We start from the raw sequence: 16,583 nt of genomic DNA, 5'->3' as shown, positions 1-16,583 counted from the left end.
TAAAAGCAACAGAGAGTTTGTGGATGACGAAGGGACAGGCAGAGATTTTACAGATGGCACAAAATTATGAGAGCAGGTATAAGGAAGAATTAGAAAAGAATGAGAAGTCAATAAAAGAATTGAAAAAAAAGGTACTATTACAGCAGGCATATCCCCAGCGGGACACAACCCCTCAGCCAAGGGGTGGCCCACCAAGGGGACGGGGAAGGGGTCGAGGGTGAGGTGCATCTGCACCACCCCAAGACCGCCGATTGAATATCGACCAATGTGCCTACTGTAAACAAGATGGCCACTGGTGTGATACTTGCCCATTACTGTAAGGAAGGCAAAGCATGTCACTTGATAGAGGGAACGCGTCAGGTAATACACGAGGGCGAGGAAGAGGTAGAAATGGTCAGAATTTGCAGAATGGAAACCAGGTCCCGCATAACACTAATATTTTTGACAATGCATTTGAACGACAATATTATGCTGATGATTCCTTTTCTGAATCCTACAATTATTGGGACAGCCACAGACAGGGCCAGGGGCGAGTAAGTATTCCTGTAGATCAGAGTGGTCCCTATATCGATGTAAAAATCGAAGGACAGGGCCATAAGTTTCTCCTAGATACTGGTGCCACCAGAACATCTATTGCACATTCTGCAGTCCCCGGGGCTCCCTGTCTGAGCTTCATACCACGTCAATTGGGATTTCTGGCATCCCTGTGGTGAGCCCCATCTCAGCACCTACGAGAGTAACTGTAGGACCATTTACAGTACACACGCCACTCTCTTTAACCTCACGTTGCAATGAAAACTTGTTTGCATGAGATATGTTAACCCCTTCGCTGCCAGGCCTTTTCCCCCTCCTGTGCCGAGCCTTTTTTGGGCTATTTGGGGCAGTTCGCGCTTAGGCCCTCATAACTTTTTGATCACATAAGCTACCCACGCCAAATTTGCGTCCTTTTTTTCCAACATCCTAGGGATTCTAGAGGTACACAGACTTTGTGGGTTACCCAGAAGGAGGCCATGAAATTAGCCAAAATACAGTGAAAATTTAGTTTTTTTCAAAAAAATGGGAAAAAGGGGCTGCAGAAGAAGGCTTGTGGTTTTTCCCCTGATAATGGCATCAACAAAGGGTTTGCGGTGCTAAAATCACCAGCTTCCCAGCTTTCAGGAACAGGCAGACTTGAATCAGAAAACCCAATTTTTCAACACAATTTTGGCATTTTACTGGGACATACCCCATTTTTACGATTTTTTGTGCTTTCAGCCTCTTTCCAGTCAGTAACAGAAATGGGCATGAAACCAATGCTGGATCCCAGACACTGAAACGTAGACAAAATTCTGAATTCAGCAAGGGGTAATTTGTGTAGATCCTACAAGGGTTTCTTACAGAAAATAACAACTGAAATAAATAAATATTGAAATTGAGGTGAAAAAATCTGCAATTTTTCTCTACGTTTTACTCTGTAACTTTTTTCTGCAATGTCAGATTTTTGAAAGCAATATACGGTTACGTCTGCTGGACTCTTCTGGTTGCAGGGATATATTGGGTTTGTAGGTTCAACAAGAACTCTAGGTACCCAGAGCCAATAAATGACCTGCACCATGCAGTGGGTTTTCATTCTATACCGGGTATACAGCAATTCATTTGCTGAAATATAAAGAGTAAAAAATAGCTATCAAGAAAACCTTTGTATTTCCAAAATGGGCACAAGATAAGGTGTTGAGGAGCAGTGGTTATTTGCACATCTCTGAACTCCGGGGTGCCCATACTAGCATGTGAATTACAGGGCATTTCTCAAATAGACGTCTTTTTTACACACTCTCTTATATTTGGAAGGAAAAAATGTAGAGAAAGACAAGGGGCAATAACACTTGTTTTGCTATTCTATGTTCCCCCAAGTCTCCCGATAAAAATGATACCTCACTTGTGTGGGTAGGCCTAGCGCCCGCGACAAGAAATGCCCCAAAACACAGCGTGGACACATCCCATTTTTTTACAGAAAACAGAGGTGTTTTTTTGCAAAGTGCCTACTGGTAGATTTTGGCCTCTAGCTCAGCCGGCACCTAGGGAAACCTACCAAACCTGTACATTTTTGAAAACTAGAGACCTAGGGGAATCCAGGATGGGGTGACTTGTGGGGCTCTGACCAGGTTCTGTTACCCAGAATCCTTTGCAAACCTCAAAATGTGGCTAAAAAAAACAAATTTTCCTCACATTTCGGTGACAGAAAGTTCTGGAATCTGAGAGGAGCCACAAATGTCCTTCCACTCAGCATTCCCCCAAGTCTCCCGATAAAAATGGTACCTCACTTGTGTGGGTGGCCTAGCGCTCACGAAAGGAAATGGCCCAAAACTCAACGTGGACACATCACATTTTTTCACAGAAAACAGAGGTTTTTTTGCAAAGTGCCTACCTGTAGATTTTGGCCTCTAGCTCAGCCGGCCCCAGGAGGGGCAGAAATGGCCTAAAATAAATTTGCCCCCCTCTGGGGAGCGACCCTTGCCTATGGGGTCGCTCCCCTTGCGTGACGGCGCAAAAAAAAAGATCCCCGGTGCCTAGTGGTTTCTGCCCCCCTTGGGGGCAGATTCACCTAAAATCGGCTGATTTGCCCCCACGGGGGGCAGAAATGGTCTAAATACAATTTGCCCCTCCAGGGGAGCGACCCTTGCCTAAGGGGTCGCTCCCCATCTCTAAAAATACAAACACAAAAAAACCACAAAAAAAAAATTGCCCTGGCGCCTAGAGGTTTCTGCCCCCCAGGGGGGGCAGAAATGGCCTCAAATAAATTTGCCCTCCCACCCCCCCGGGGAGCGACCCTTGCCTACAAGGTCGCTCCCCTTGCGTGACAGCTCAAAAAAAAAAAGATCCCTGGTGCCTAGTGGTTTCTGCCCCCCTTGGGGGCAGATTGACCTAAAATCGGCCGATCTGCCCCCAAAGCGGGCAGAAATGGCCTAAATACAATTTGCCCCTCCAGGGGAGCGACCCTTGCCTAAGGGGATGCTCCCCATCTGTAAAAATCCCCGGTGCCTAGTGGTTTCTGCCCCCCCTTGGGGGCAGATCGACCTAATTAAAATAGGCTGATCTGCCCCCCTGGGGGGCAGAAATGGCCTACATATAATTTGTCCCCTATGGGAGCGACCCGACCCTTGCCTAAGGGGTCGCTCCCCACCTCTAAAACAAAAAACTAAACAAAAAAAAAACAAAAAAAAAACAAAATTATCCCTGGTACATAATAGGCCGATCTACCCCCAGGGGGGGCAGAAAAGGCCTTAAAAAAAAAATACCCCCCCTGGGAGCAACCCTTGCCCAAGGGGTCGCTCCCTTATGTCAATTTCATTTTTGAAATAAAATCCCTGGTGTCTAGTGGGCGTTTTGACAGCCGGATTGCTTTCAATCCGGCTGCCAAAACGCAGAGAGAGACTTCAAAGGGAAGGAAATAACTTTCCTTCCCTTTGAAGCCTCTCTCGGCCTCCCCCACGTGATCGGAAGAGAAATGCAAAGCATTTCTCTAACCGATCGCGCTGGAAGCTCAGAGGCTCTGTGACAATCAGCGCACGCTCGCGCGCTGACGTCACGGGGGGGGGAGGGGGTCAGGGGTGGAAGGGCTTCCCCTTCCATCCCTGCCTTGGGGGGTGGAGGGAACCCCAAAGAGGGAGCGCTAGCGCTCCCTCTGGGCACAGCAGCACTGTGCCGCAGGACGTAACCATTACGTCTGCGGCACAGAAGGGGTTAAAGAAATTAAATGCAGTCATTCACTGTTCAATGGATGGTGTCTATGTAACTATGGATAGCATTGCCCCTACCCAGTGCATGTTTTCACAGGAATATGACTTACCCCCAGAGCTAGCGGAAATAGACCCTCGTTTATGGGCCAAAGGCAAAAATGATGTGGGCATTATGGATATCGACCCTATTGTAATAAAAATAAAACCAGGTGCCCGGTTACCTCATGTTCCTTAATACAGGTTACCTAAAGCAAGCGAAAAAAGGGCTCAAGGCAGTCATTTCTGATCATGTGCATGCAGGTGTAATAAAGGAAATAGTGAGCAGCCCCTGTAACAGTCCAATTCTTCCTGTTGTCAAGAAACAAAATGATGCTAAAAGATCAGATGTTGAGCAATCAGTTACTGATAACACGGAATATCGATTAGTTATTGATCTCCGAGAAATAATTAAAATAGTCATTCCCCAGTTTCCTGTGGTCCCAGACATGAATAGTCTTTTCACCATGGTCCCACCCTCTGCGTGTTATTTCTCTGTCATCGATTTGAAGAATGCGTTCTTCAGTATTCCAATCGCCGAAGAAAGCCAATATTTGTTCAGCTTTGCAATATTTGGTAAATCATTTTCACTGACAAGAGCTCCTCAAGGGTTTGTTGAAAGTCCGAGTATATATCGCCAGTGTCTTTAACGTCAACTAGACCAATTCAATCCACCTTCAGGCTCTGCACTGTTGCAGTACATTGACGATATTTTAATTGCCTCAGACTCCATGACACAATGTAAGACTGATACTATTGCATTATTACATCATTTAGCATCCCTGGGCCATAAGGTGTCCCTCCCAAAATTGCAGTATTGTAGAGAGGAGGTCACCTATCTATGACACCTCCTCTCTAAGGAGGGAAGGAGATTACATCCAGACAGAATAAAACTGGTTCATACAATGACTGCACCACGCACCCCTTCTGAAGTCCGAGCATTTTTGGGATTTACATCCTTTTGCAGACAGTGGATTCAAAATGTTTTACTTATAGCAAAACCATTGATTGCTCTGACACTTTCAGATATGCCCTCTCCTGTACCTTGGACTGACAGATGTGAGGAGGCTTTTCAGGAATTAAAAAAGGTGATGTGCTCTGCTCCTGTATTGGATAATCCGGATTACAGCAAACCATTTGTTTTATTTGTGCATGAAAAGCATGGCTGTACATTGTCTGTTTTGACACAGGATCAAGGTGGGAGACAATGCCCTTGTGCATAGTTCTCTTCCACCTTGGACACTGTGGCGCAAGCTTTGCCTACTTGTCTTAGAGGAGTGTCTTCTGCAGCTGCTGTGGTGAAACAAAGTGATGGGTTTGTTGGTGGCAATCCGCTCACTGTGATGGTTCCTCATGCAGTTGATATTTTGTTAAACAAGACACAGACGCAGCACATCACCAGTGCTCGTCTAACGGGTTATGAATTAACATTGTTCAGTCCAAATATTACTTTGAAGCGGTGCAATGTCTTGAACCCAGCTACGTTACTACCCCTCCCTCAGAACAATGTGGAATTCGATCATAATTGCATTTTGCCACGAGGAAGCAACCAAGGGACGGGTAGACTTAACAGATACTTCCCTATCTGACCCACAGGGAGAGCTGTTTGTAGATGGGTCTTGCTTCAAGTTACCAGACGGTACAACCACTGCAGCCTATGCCGTCACCACATTAAAAACAGTGGTTGAATCTCATAGAATCACGCAAAATTCGGCACAGGCTGCAGAATTAATTGCCCTCACCAGAGCTTGTGAAACAAGTGACCATCTTAGTGTTAATATCTACACTGATAGCCAGTATGCGTTTGGAGTAGCTCATAATTATGGGCGACTCTGGGCGAACAGAGACTTTATCACGTCACATGGCACTACCATTCAGCATGGCAACTTGATTGTGGCACTTTTGAATGCTCTCAGCTTGCCCCGTCAGGTCGCAATCATTAAGTGTAGTACCCACAAGAAAATTACTGATGATATAGGACGAGGAAATGCTTTTGCAGATTCTACTGCGAAAGCAACAGCACGAGCACAATTTGACAATGCATACGCTGAGAGTAATATCAGGGGGAGCCCAAGAAAGAAGTATTAGAAAATACCTTGCAGTGTGTGAGAGATATTCAAGCAGAAGCAACAGCAGAGGAAAGGGAACAGTGGGAGAAGAACGGTAGACTAGACAGTGAGGGTTGTTACACAGATGACACAGACAGAAGAAGATGGATGTTACCTAATTGTTATGTACACGCTATGGTCTCTATGGCCCACAGTCCTGCACATATCAGTGCCCAAGGCATCAATACAACTTTGGACCACGTTTGGAGTAATCCCATGATATCCAAAGCTGCTAATTACCTGGTCAAAAGTTGTATGGTGTGTGCAGTGCACAATGCAGGACCCCTACGCCCCCTGGCCATTTTGCCCGTCCTGACCTCCCCTTTGAGCCTATACAGATGGATTTTATCCACATGGAACCATGTAACAAACTGAAATACGTGTTAGTGGTAGTATGTATGTTTTCAAAATGGTTAGAGGCCTACCCATTAAAAGACAATGGTGCCCCCTCTCCCGCCAAGATATTACTCAAAGAGTACTTTCCTAGATACGGATTACCACGATTAGTCTGGAGTGACAATGGCTGTCATTTTGCTAATGAGGTAATGGGGAAAGTCTGTACCGCCCTTAACATCAAACAGCGGTTTCATGCTGCAAATCACTCACAATCAGCGGGCCTTGTAGAAAGGTATAATTATACTTTGAAGAGCAAAATAGCTAAGATTTGTGCGGAGACCAGTTTAAAATGGCCAGATGCTTTGCCCCTGGCATTAATGTCCATTAAGATGACTGCCAGTAGCAAGTCACGATTATCCCCCTACGAGATAGTCATGGGAAGGCCAACCAATATCTGGGGGGTACCACGACCAAAGAAGCTTTCTGAAGTACAATATCCTTTGTTTGTAGACTATTGTAAACAATTGACTAAAGATTTGCGTTTGATCCACCAACAGGTCAAGGCCAGCCTACCGACTCCTCTCGAAGGCCCTGGTCACCCTTTCAAGCCGGGGGAATGACTTATGACAAAGAACTTTTAAAGAACCAACGGTCTTCAGCCCAGGTGGCGGGGGCCAGCCCAGGTACTGCTTGCAACACAGACGGCAGTGAAAGTGGAAGGAAGGAAAAACTGGATACATGCTAGCCATTGTAAGCGTGCACCAATTCCACTACAATCTACTCCAGCAGCAGAACTACCGTTGTCTCCTGATTACAGAGAAGTAGGGAGACAGGAAACACCTCCACATGATTCAAGTACTACCATTTCTGCTCCTGAGGTGACACAGCAGCCCAGTGACGAAGGTTTGCTGTTTGAAGATCAACAAACTCATCAATACAATCTGCGTCCGCGCCCACCCAAATGAACAGAATTCTGAAAGTGCGTAAAGTGGTGACCCCTAGGAAAAGCTACATTTACATCACCCTGATAGCTCCCAGCCTGGAAATGCAAACTGAGGTCTTTTCTGAATGGCCAAGGAATCCTTTGCTCAGCAGAATACAGCACGCTTGCCTTCATGAAATACAGTTCCCCGCTTTCACCGCCACAGGCATTTCCGATGCCCCTGATGTACCAGCATTAAAACGAGCTATCCTCACTGTTGTTACGCCCACCTTGGGCGACGAGGTTGTAAATGATTGTGATGACTAAAACCTCAGCATGAATATGAACACGGGTGACTAGCCTGTGCAACGACACCAGAACAATGGTCAGAACAACTGTCTCAACAAGAGCACAAGCATAGTGGGATGCAGCTTGTGCAACGATATTATCTGTGGTAAGAAAGTGTGTAAGTGGGGTTAACAGTTCTGTGACTGGCGAGAAAAACCAAGTACCAGTTCTACAGAAGCGGCCAGTCATTAGGGTTGGTGCGGTTTGTAGTCCCAGCGGGTAAGAAGGTGCCTTTTTCTGTTAAGTACCCAGCACACCACTGATCTGATTTCAATTGCTGGCCTCTGCCCTCATTTTGCTGAAACACTGTACAAAACTGACGAACTAAACTGAAGACGAACTTTGAAGTATCGCGACTTAGTCACTGGGAGTTGAGTTCTCATCAGGAGTAAAAACTCGACAAGGAGTGGTCAAGGGACCTAGGATCAAGCCAACATCTATTGTCCAGTATTCTAAAAAACTAGTTCATGGACCAACTAGTGCAGCTGAACTGCTAGAGTGGGAAGCATGGCGTTGCTGAACTCTAGTGGGTTGTGAACATTGCAGGAAACTGACTTATTTGTATATATACATATATGATTATTAGTATAGTGGTCTCAATATTTTGCATTTGCATATTTGGTAATTGTGTGGGTATATTTTTGAACACACATAGGTGGTTGAGACGAGTAAAACGGCACCATAGAAAAGTTGTAGGAACAAGGAGGAGAGTAGAATAAAATTATGAAAATATATCCATTTGGCAGGACAAATATCCCTCGAGAGAATAGAGAAGAGTGGTCTTATAACTATTTCTACAAAACAACAATGAAGTACCTAGTGACCCTCATGTTAATATGTGTAACGTCCAGCGGTGCTGCATCATTGTTGCAAAATCCCACTTTACATCCATTGATAAAGGTTCATGGAAAGTTGGCTGAGACATTAAGTCTCACTGACTGCTGGATTTGCAGGCACTTGTCTAGACACACTGAGGACCCTATAGGCCTTTATGAAGTACCAGTATCACCAGGTGAATATGAAAGAGGGGAAGTGTGTCTTGTACCAAATACCACTTGGAGATGTGACCAAAGAGAATATCAGTGGTACCCTAGGTGTGATTTGCTCCCTAATACCCAGGCAGAATACAAGCTTTGCCCTATTCCTGGAGAGAATGCCACAACTAAAATGTTTCCCATATGTTGTGGTACTTATTTTTACAGGCAAAACCCAGAGGCAAAATACATGGGGAAGATTCCACCTGAACAATGTGTTTACACTTTATTATTTAATATTAAAACAGGGAACTGGGATCTTGAAGGAGAGGAGAAAATAGACAGAAATTGGACTGCATTAATTAATGGGACTCAGCAAAATTACACTGTAAATTATTGGAACCGGACGGTGGGAGGAAATGAGGTTCTGGTAGATCCAGAAGGATTGTTATATGATCCCTCCAGAGAACGAGATAGAAATGGGAAGAATTCACCTGTAATATTGTCACTAGTTTTCCTTGGCCCCCTCTGGACGGCTAGATGTTCTTATGTTGCACCCTGAGAAAATCTATCATTGCTAAATGAAATGTGGGCGGATTACAAGTATTGTAATAGTTCTGAGCATAACATACCGAGGGTGTGGGTTTGCCCCGAATAAAATACAGCATTATAAATTCCCAAATCCAGGGAGGCATGTATTTTGTATGTGCAAGAACTGCATATAAAATACTCCCTCTAAACTGGGAAGGGATATGTTCACTGGCATACTTGGCACCCAACATTACTGTGATATAAAATATATCATCTTCCCAGCCCCTTAACACGGGGAGTTTTGCTTATAGGTACAAACGAGGGACGGCCATATTGGAGGAACGAAAGAACTGGGTATTTCAAGTACTACATGTTCTTATTCCAGGATTTGGAATTTTCGACTTACAGCTGGCAATGATGAAGATGTCTGCTGAATTAGCCATTGCATTTAATGCCACCAGGGAGGCCATAGGAAGTGTATAGCTAGAAATAAACTCTGCAGCCCAATTGGCGATACAAAACCGGCTTGCTCTAGATTTGATTACAGTACATCAAGGAGGAGTATGTGTTTTAATCCAACATCAGTACCAGCAAAAATGCTGCTACTTTGTCAACAAATCATCAGAGATAGAATTGGATATTGGGAAAATAAAAGAAGCAGTACAGGTATTTGAAAAGTGGGGCCAATATGAAGGAGGCAATTTAAGTTTATCATGGTTATGGTCTTGGCGGGTGGGGCTGGTTGTTTAAAGACATACTTTTTATAATAATAGCTATTATATTAAGCTGTCTGTTAGTACAGTGCTTACCTGCTTTCTGTTCCTGTTTAAAATTGTGTAAGCTTCCTCCAGTTAAAATACTAGAAACCAATCAAGTTATGATGCAGAGAGAAGAGATAAATTCCCTAATGGCTATTGATCCCACTATTCTCACTACAGATACTGCTTGCTCATACCCATTGGTTGTTTATGTCCCCATGAATGGCAATTCCAAGGAAGTAGGAGTAAAATTCAACATATATGAGGAAATTTAGAACTCCTTTCAAAACGTTGGTTATGTTCAGGGAGAAAAACTCAAAAAGGGTCGATTGTAAGAATTAATTTTATATTGCTCCTTCTCCTTTAACACGTGTAGTTTGAGTTCTCTCTCTCTCTGAACGCACTGCCTATCACGTATGTTATCTTATGTATATTTGTTTAAGTAAAATAAGCCTGGCGCCACACCACGGGCTTGCAGCTGGTTTCTTTCCCTAGCTGGGGTACGTTACTCATTATAATCATGTGGTAAAAATAACTAACCGACCTCGGCTGTTGTATTTTGGGGAGGGAAAGAATGATATCTATACCTTTGGACCATGCAATCCTTTGAAGGGTCTCAAGAATGTGGGAAGTCAGGCAGCTGCAGAAGGGAGTCAAGGACAAAGCAGGGAATGGAACCGGTGTGTGGAAACTGATTACTGCCTTAAAATATCTGTATTACATATATCATTATTTACTTACTTTATGTATCGTTTGATGTATGAGTATAAATATCACTGTTAAACGCTCCATGCTAGCACACTTTACTTCGGGCCAGGGATGCCAGTTGTAAATCTGTCCTCTTTTGCTGCAGCAAAAATAAATAGACCTTTGGTCATGGATTTTTCACTCCGGCTCTCGGTGTCAAAACTCCTTTTTAAATGCATTTGTAAGTATCTTTAAAAACGTGCTTTACACTCCAATTCCTCAACAAATCAAACATCAGCAGCCATAGTCGTAGTCTGGCCCATGGTAGTAGCAAGACTCATGAGTACCTATATCGCAAGCTCTCAACTAGTCTCACTGTTGCTCGATTCAATGATAACAAGAAAAACCAGACGCCTTCAAAGTTTTTCTCCCCCATCCTTCTCAAGCTAAACTATTCCCACATATGTACTGAAATTAGCTCCCTTGAAGGTTCCGTCCTGTAAATGTGTCACGTGGCACTTTGGATAATTTAAATCTAGGTTGGGCCAAGCTGTACCCCCCATCACAACTTCAACATCTCCCAATGTCGCTTTTTCTGAAGCTGTCACTGGAAGTCAATTGTTCAGATACAGTAATATCTGCCCTCTGTGCTGATGTTGCCAGTATACTAATGGAGCCAAATGTTTGTGAACACCCTTCGGATAGCAAAGGTTGGAACTGATAAAACTTCCCAAAAATACAAAACTCTTAGGTATTTCTTATGTTACATAACAATTGGAACATGAAAATAGGTGTCAATTAAGGCCAAGATCACAATATAAACACCTACAGGTATCAAGGGAATTAACCTCTGTAGCATCTCATGCTCACATACCTTGAGCATTTTACCGGATGGTATCCTACTGTTACCTTACTGGTAGAAAGAAAATTTTTGAACAGATTACTGGCCCTTGTCCCATTTTTGGCCTCTGATTTGATTGCAATATTTACACTTAGAGACAACTGCTAATCTTATTGCATACAACCTTAACTGATTGTAGGGGTGTGGTGTATTAATGGTCCCAGTCTCTAAAAGGATTGTAAGAACATTTGATGAGGTAGTCTACCCTCTCTCACCTCAAAACCCTGAAATCAGAGGTAGAATGTTGCCATGCTGCTGGGAAGACTTTTATCCTTCACCCTATAGGTCATTCTTAGGCATTTCAGGCACAGTCTGGATTGCTGTGCATTTCCTGGAGAAAAAGCTTTATTTCTCTGCTCTAATTGACTCGTATCTCCTTCCCACTCTGCTTCCATGTATACTGCACTAGTTGTCGCCTTGATGGTTGCCTGAACGATTCAGCTCAAGATCGGATACGACTGAGTAGAAGAGTGCGACTGTCTGCAGAAGGATGAATGCTGTTTCTCTTTAAATATTCTGTACTTTCTTCTCCAGCTCAGGTCCAAAAGGTTTAGGCACTTCAAAATACATGCATAATGCGGTTTTCTGCACCAAGTCAGCGTGCCAGTCTCTTTAAAGTCATTTATTCTGGACACGACTAGAGCACCCTCTGAGAGAGCAGCTGAATAATACACACACCAAAGGACAAGAACTGCACTTGTCTTTCCATAGTTTCCGGTATTCATGAGCATTCCCCGTCTTTCTGTATTGCTTTAAATATCTCTTTTAAATCTGAAACTAACTATTGACTAGTATACATCCCAGCCCTCATTGACAGAAGTTCTTGTGCACATACCTTCTTGAAAGCAGAATCAGATTTGGGGAGTATTTTAACATATTTTATTTAGACAAACACTCTCCCTAACAGACTGACCACAAAACAATCCACCATCACAGATTGTAGAATCTTCTTTTCCATGTCTTCCGGGGTGACGTTTCAACATGAAGCAGGGAATGATAATCTTGGCAGGGCCTTTCATTAGTTCAGAAATGCACTCAGAGCAATCCAAGAGTCTGCGTTCTCAAACTGTTTCAAAACACGTCCTGATATTTTGCAATTCACCCCTTCTGCAGGAAACCACGTTTTATGTATTCTCATAGAATTTAAGGCTGCAAATCTGTCAATATACTTTTTGATCCGAAAGGAGTTCTGTTGCATCTTCTCCAGAACTTGAAGAACTATCCCTTTAGGGTTTGTAGCATAAATATCTTTGCACTACATCACAGATAACATTTCCCACACTACACGTCTGATATCATCTTCATGATCATCATCATCAGGTTAATGATCATATCCTTTGCCCCTCTTTTCCCTCCTCTTGGGGGAGGAGATTAGAATCTGGATCTAGAAGAACCAGAAATAGAGGCAGGCACGTTGGGCCTTCTTAGAGTGTTTGCCTATATCGTATGCCATTGCATCAGAAGGGTAGAATGAAAATCACTCTGAATGGAAAAATACAAGGTACCTGCTCAGCGCACCCCTTAAGTAACACAAGAGCAAACTGATTACTCAGCATCCGATAGTACGTGCATGTGCAACCCGAATTACTGTAATCACACATGGCTGAAAACAAATATAACACCAGTCAAATTTTCCAGAAAATGCACAATCTGCGGAACACGTTAAACAGGCAGAAGGAGAGTTAAGAAATTAGCAAAAGTTTGCCAGAGCATGTCTGGCATAGGAGGTACATCGGGTGCCAAAATTAAGTCCCAAGCCCAACAGTGGTCTCGTACCACCTAGTCCTAAATCTCAGCCACGAAGCACGGAAAAAAAACAGGAAGGCTTATGAGTGAGCTATGCTTTATAAACACCGCAAGTCCTAAAAAAAACCTTAGTCGGGAGACTAATTAGCATATGCAATATAGTTACATGCTGTGACATCATGCGCCTATGATCTCTCTCATTGTACTCCCAAAGCTGATACACAGTATCTGAAATGTGTGTAGAAAAATATGTATACAATGCACTCATAAAAAACAAACATGCACGTCCATCAACTTGTCTAACGCAAAGCAATAGTTCAGCCAACAAAAGAGTCTAAAGCATAAATCCTGCATTTGCAAACAGTTACTCATTTGCAAATGACGTCATAATGTTCATACTTGATGTACGAACAAATATACAATTGATGATACAGATACTGATTAAGAAATGTCTTTCCTCTAAGCTTTGAACTCTCACTTGCTGCTGATAAATGCAGTGTTTTTTAGGTTATACGATAGAATCTGTTCAAGACAAACTTAGGGGGTTATTCCAACTTTGGAGGAGGTGGTAATCTGTCCCAAATGTGACGGATTTACCACCAGCCGTATTACGAGTTCCATAGGATATAATGGACTCGTAATACGGCTGGTGGTATATCCGTCACTTTACCGTCACTTTTGGGACGGATTACCACTTCCTCCAAAGTTGGAATAACCCCCTTAGTCTTCCATCCTCCGAGATGGGTAATTTGATTGTCAAAAAGAGGGTAAAAGTAGAATGTTAGAAAACGTAGTCCATGTCAAATAAGGGAAATGAAATGCATATTAATGGAGTAATTTGTCCAGAGTCACACAATGAGCTGTTGGGGGGAAACCAGGAGGGGCATACAGGTCTTCGGACTGAATAGTCAACAGTTCAGCAGGTTGTCTACCTATCCCCATAACTGCGGTGGCAATGTTATTCTCAGTGTTGTCAAAAACATTTAGAAAAAAATGATATATTAAGTTAAAGACAACCACGTTTGCTGCATTAAAAAATGTGACATGGTCCGTGACTTTTGTAGTCTAAAATTGCCTCGTGAGTGCATGTGCGCTTTACAAAAACAAAATTAATGCAGTCGCATAAAAATGTGAAATGGAGATTTTCAATTAAGTTTTACATTTTACAAGTTACATGCATGATTTAAATTTATCGTTGTTTAACTGAAGCTCTAAATAGCTAAAAGGACAACAGTGTGAAACTTGGTAATTAAGTTTTCAGACTAGTTGGCAAAGGTAATAAAATGTGTTGGGTGTACTTTGTTTTAAGGGTTAACTACCTTCTGTTTATTCTTCGGTCTTAGCTTGTTGAGTCTTGCAGTGGTTAATTGTGTAGATTTAGGCATCTAGGGATAACCTCTTGCTGCCCTGTGCCCAAAAACAAAGGACACTGTCGGTAGGATGGGGAGGTCTGAAAACACTCTGAGGTGACATTTTAAATGAATGAGATGCCATTCACTGTTAGAAAAAGTGAGCAGATTCAGTGGTGCGCCAAAACTGAAATCACAAACGCATCTCAAGCTCCCCGGATTTAGTCGCCCCTCTAAAATGGGACCGCTAAACATCCGCGTCCATCCCCGACTTGTGCCCTAGCTTGTTTCCCCAATTGCAGGGAGTGGGCAGTCTTACACTTACTTTCTGATTGTTTTCCTGCCATTAGATGGGACCCACATCACTAGTAGGGCTGCCACCTCGCCAGTCAAGCCAATATGTTTTTCTCCTTGCCCGTACATACTTTAAACAGAAAATGTAAGAATAAAACATTTGAACGTGTGCTCTACAGCTGCCTTAATGATACTGCCTGAAAATTGAGCAAACACAGTAAAAATGAATACTATAAACAACTTCAGGGTACTACTCAAGAATCGTGTCCGGCCCTTTCCAAAATCTTAAACTGCCTAGAGATTGGCAGTATTTTCCGTTGAGAACCATACTCACTAGTAAGGGCTGGGGGATGGATAACGTACTAGTCATGACAGCAAACATCGCACGAGTAACCAACCACCAGGGACCAGTGCGCCTGCCAGTTTTTTTCGTTTTCAAGTCCGTGAGAACATTAGACGTGAAGTACCGAAATTGGAGCCACGGACACATGTCAACCAGTACATTTAAATAACTACCTGCTGTTACTTCCGCAGCGGCCTGGAGTTAGTGGCAACGCTTTCGCCGCTCTTGCTCTCACCTACAGGGTCCCCACGCTGACAGCACGGCTGGGTATCTCCATCATAGGGTCGGGGATTTCGAACAGCCGCGGACCTCCATGCGCATGCGTACGTTGAACAGCGGGCCCTCACACGATTCGTGGTGCGCTTCAAAGATTGGGCATGCGCGGTTTACCATAGATTTTAGTGGCCATGTTCGGATCAGGCCATAGGCTCGTTTCGTTGCACTTCTTTCTGTTCAGCACTCAGTGATGATTAACCCCTTCGCTGCCAAGCCTTTTCCCCCTCAGGTGCCAGGCATTTTTTTGGCTATTTGGGGCAGGGCGCGCTTAGGCCCTCATAACTTTTTGTCCACATAAGCTACCCACGCCAAATTTGCGTCTTTTTTTCCCAATATCCTAGGGATTCTAGAGGTACCCAGACTTTGTGGGTTACCCTGAAGGAGACCAAGAATTTAGCCAAAATACAGTGACATTTTCGATTTTCTTTAAAAAATGGGGAAAATGGCTGCAGAAGAAGGCTTGTGGTTTTTTCCCCTGAAATTGGCATCAACAAAGGGTTTGCAGTGCTAAAATCACCAGTTCCCAGCTTTCAGGAACAGGCAGACTTGAATCAGAAAACCTAATTTTTCAACACAATTTTGGCATTTTACTGGGACATACCCCATTTTTATGATTTTTTTGTGCACTCAGCCTCCTTCCAGTCAGTGACAGAAACGGGTGTGGACCAATGCTGGCTCACAGAAACCTAAACATTTCTGCAAAGTAGACAAAATTCTGAATTCAGCAATGGGTAATTTGTGTAGATCCTACAAGGGTTTCCTGCAGAAAATAACAACTGAAATAAAAAAATATTGAAATTGAGGTAAAAAAAACAGAAATTGTTCTCTACTTTTTACTCTGTAACTTTTTCCTGCAGAGTCAGATTTTTTAAAGCAATATACCGTTACGTCTGCTGGACTCTTCTGGTTACGGAGATATATAGGGCTTGTAGGTTCATCAAGAACCCTAGGTACCGAGAGCCAATAAAAGAGCGGGACCTTGCAGTGGGTTTTCATTCTATACCGGGTATACAGCAATTCATTTGCTGAAATATAAAGAGTCAAAAATAGGTATCAAGAAAACCTTTGTATTTCCAAAATGGGCACAAGATAAGGTGTTGAGGAGCAGTGGTTATTTGCACATCTCTGAATTCTGGGGTGCCCATACTAGCATGTGAATTACACGGCATTTCTCAAATAGATGTCTTTTTTACACACTGTCTTCTATTTGAAAGGAAAAAATGTAAAGAAAGACAAGGGGCAATAACACTTGTTTTGC

General features: G+C 43.3%; 1 long non-coding RNA gene across 2 annotated transcripts in view; it reads right to left on the bottom strand.

The window, feature by feature from the left end:
• LOC138302197 (uncharacterized) overlaps nt 1-15,445 on the bottom strand; it is a 342,251-nt gene extending 326,806 nt beyond the window's left edge. For both annotated transcript variants that reach the window (XR_011205332.1, XR_011205331.1), the window contains exon 1: nt 15,223-15,445. This is a non-coding gene — a long non-coding RNA (uncharacterized lncRNA). The remainder of the gene's footprint in view (nt 1-15,222) is intronic.
• Nucleotides 15,446-16,583: the final 1,138 nt, after the last annotated feature.

Source organism: Pleurodeles waltl, chromosome 6, assembly GCF_031143425.1.
Source record: "Pleurodeles waltl isolate 20211129_DDA chromosome 6, aPleWal1.hap1.20221129, whole genome shotgun sequence".
NCBI lineage: Eukaryota > Metazoa > Chordata > Amphibia > Caudata > Salamandridae > Pleurodeles > Pleurodeles waltl.
This window is presented reverse-complemented; position numbering and strand designations above follow the sequence as displayed.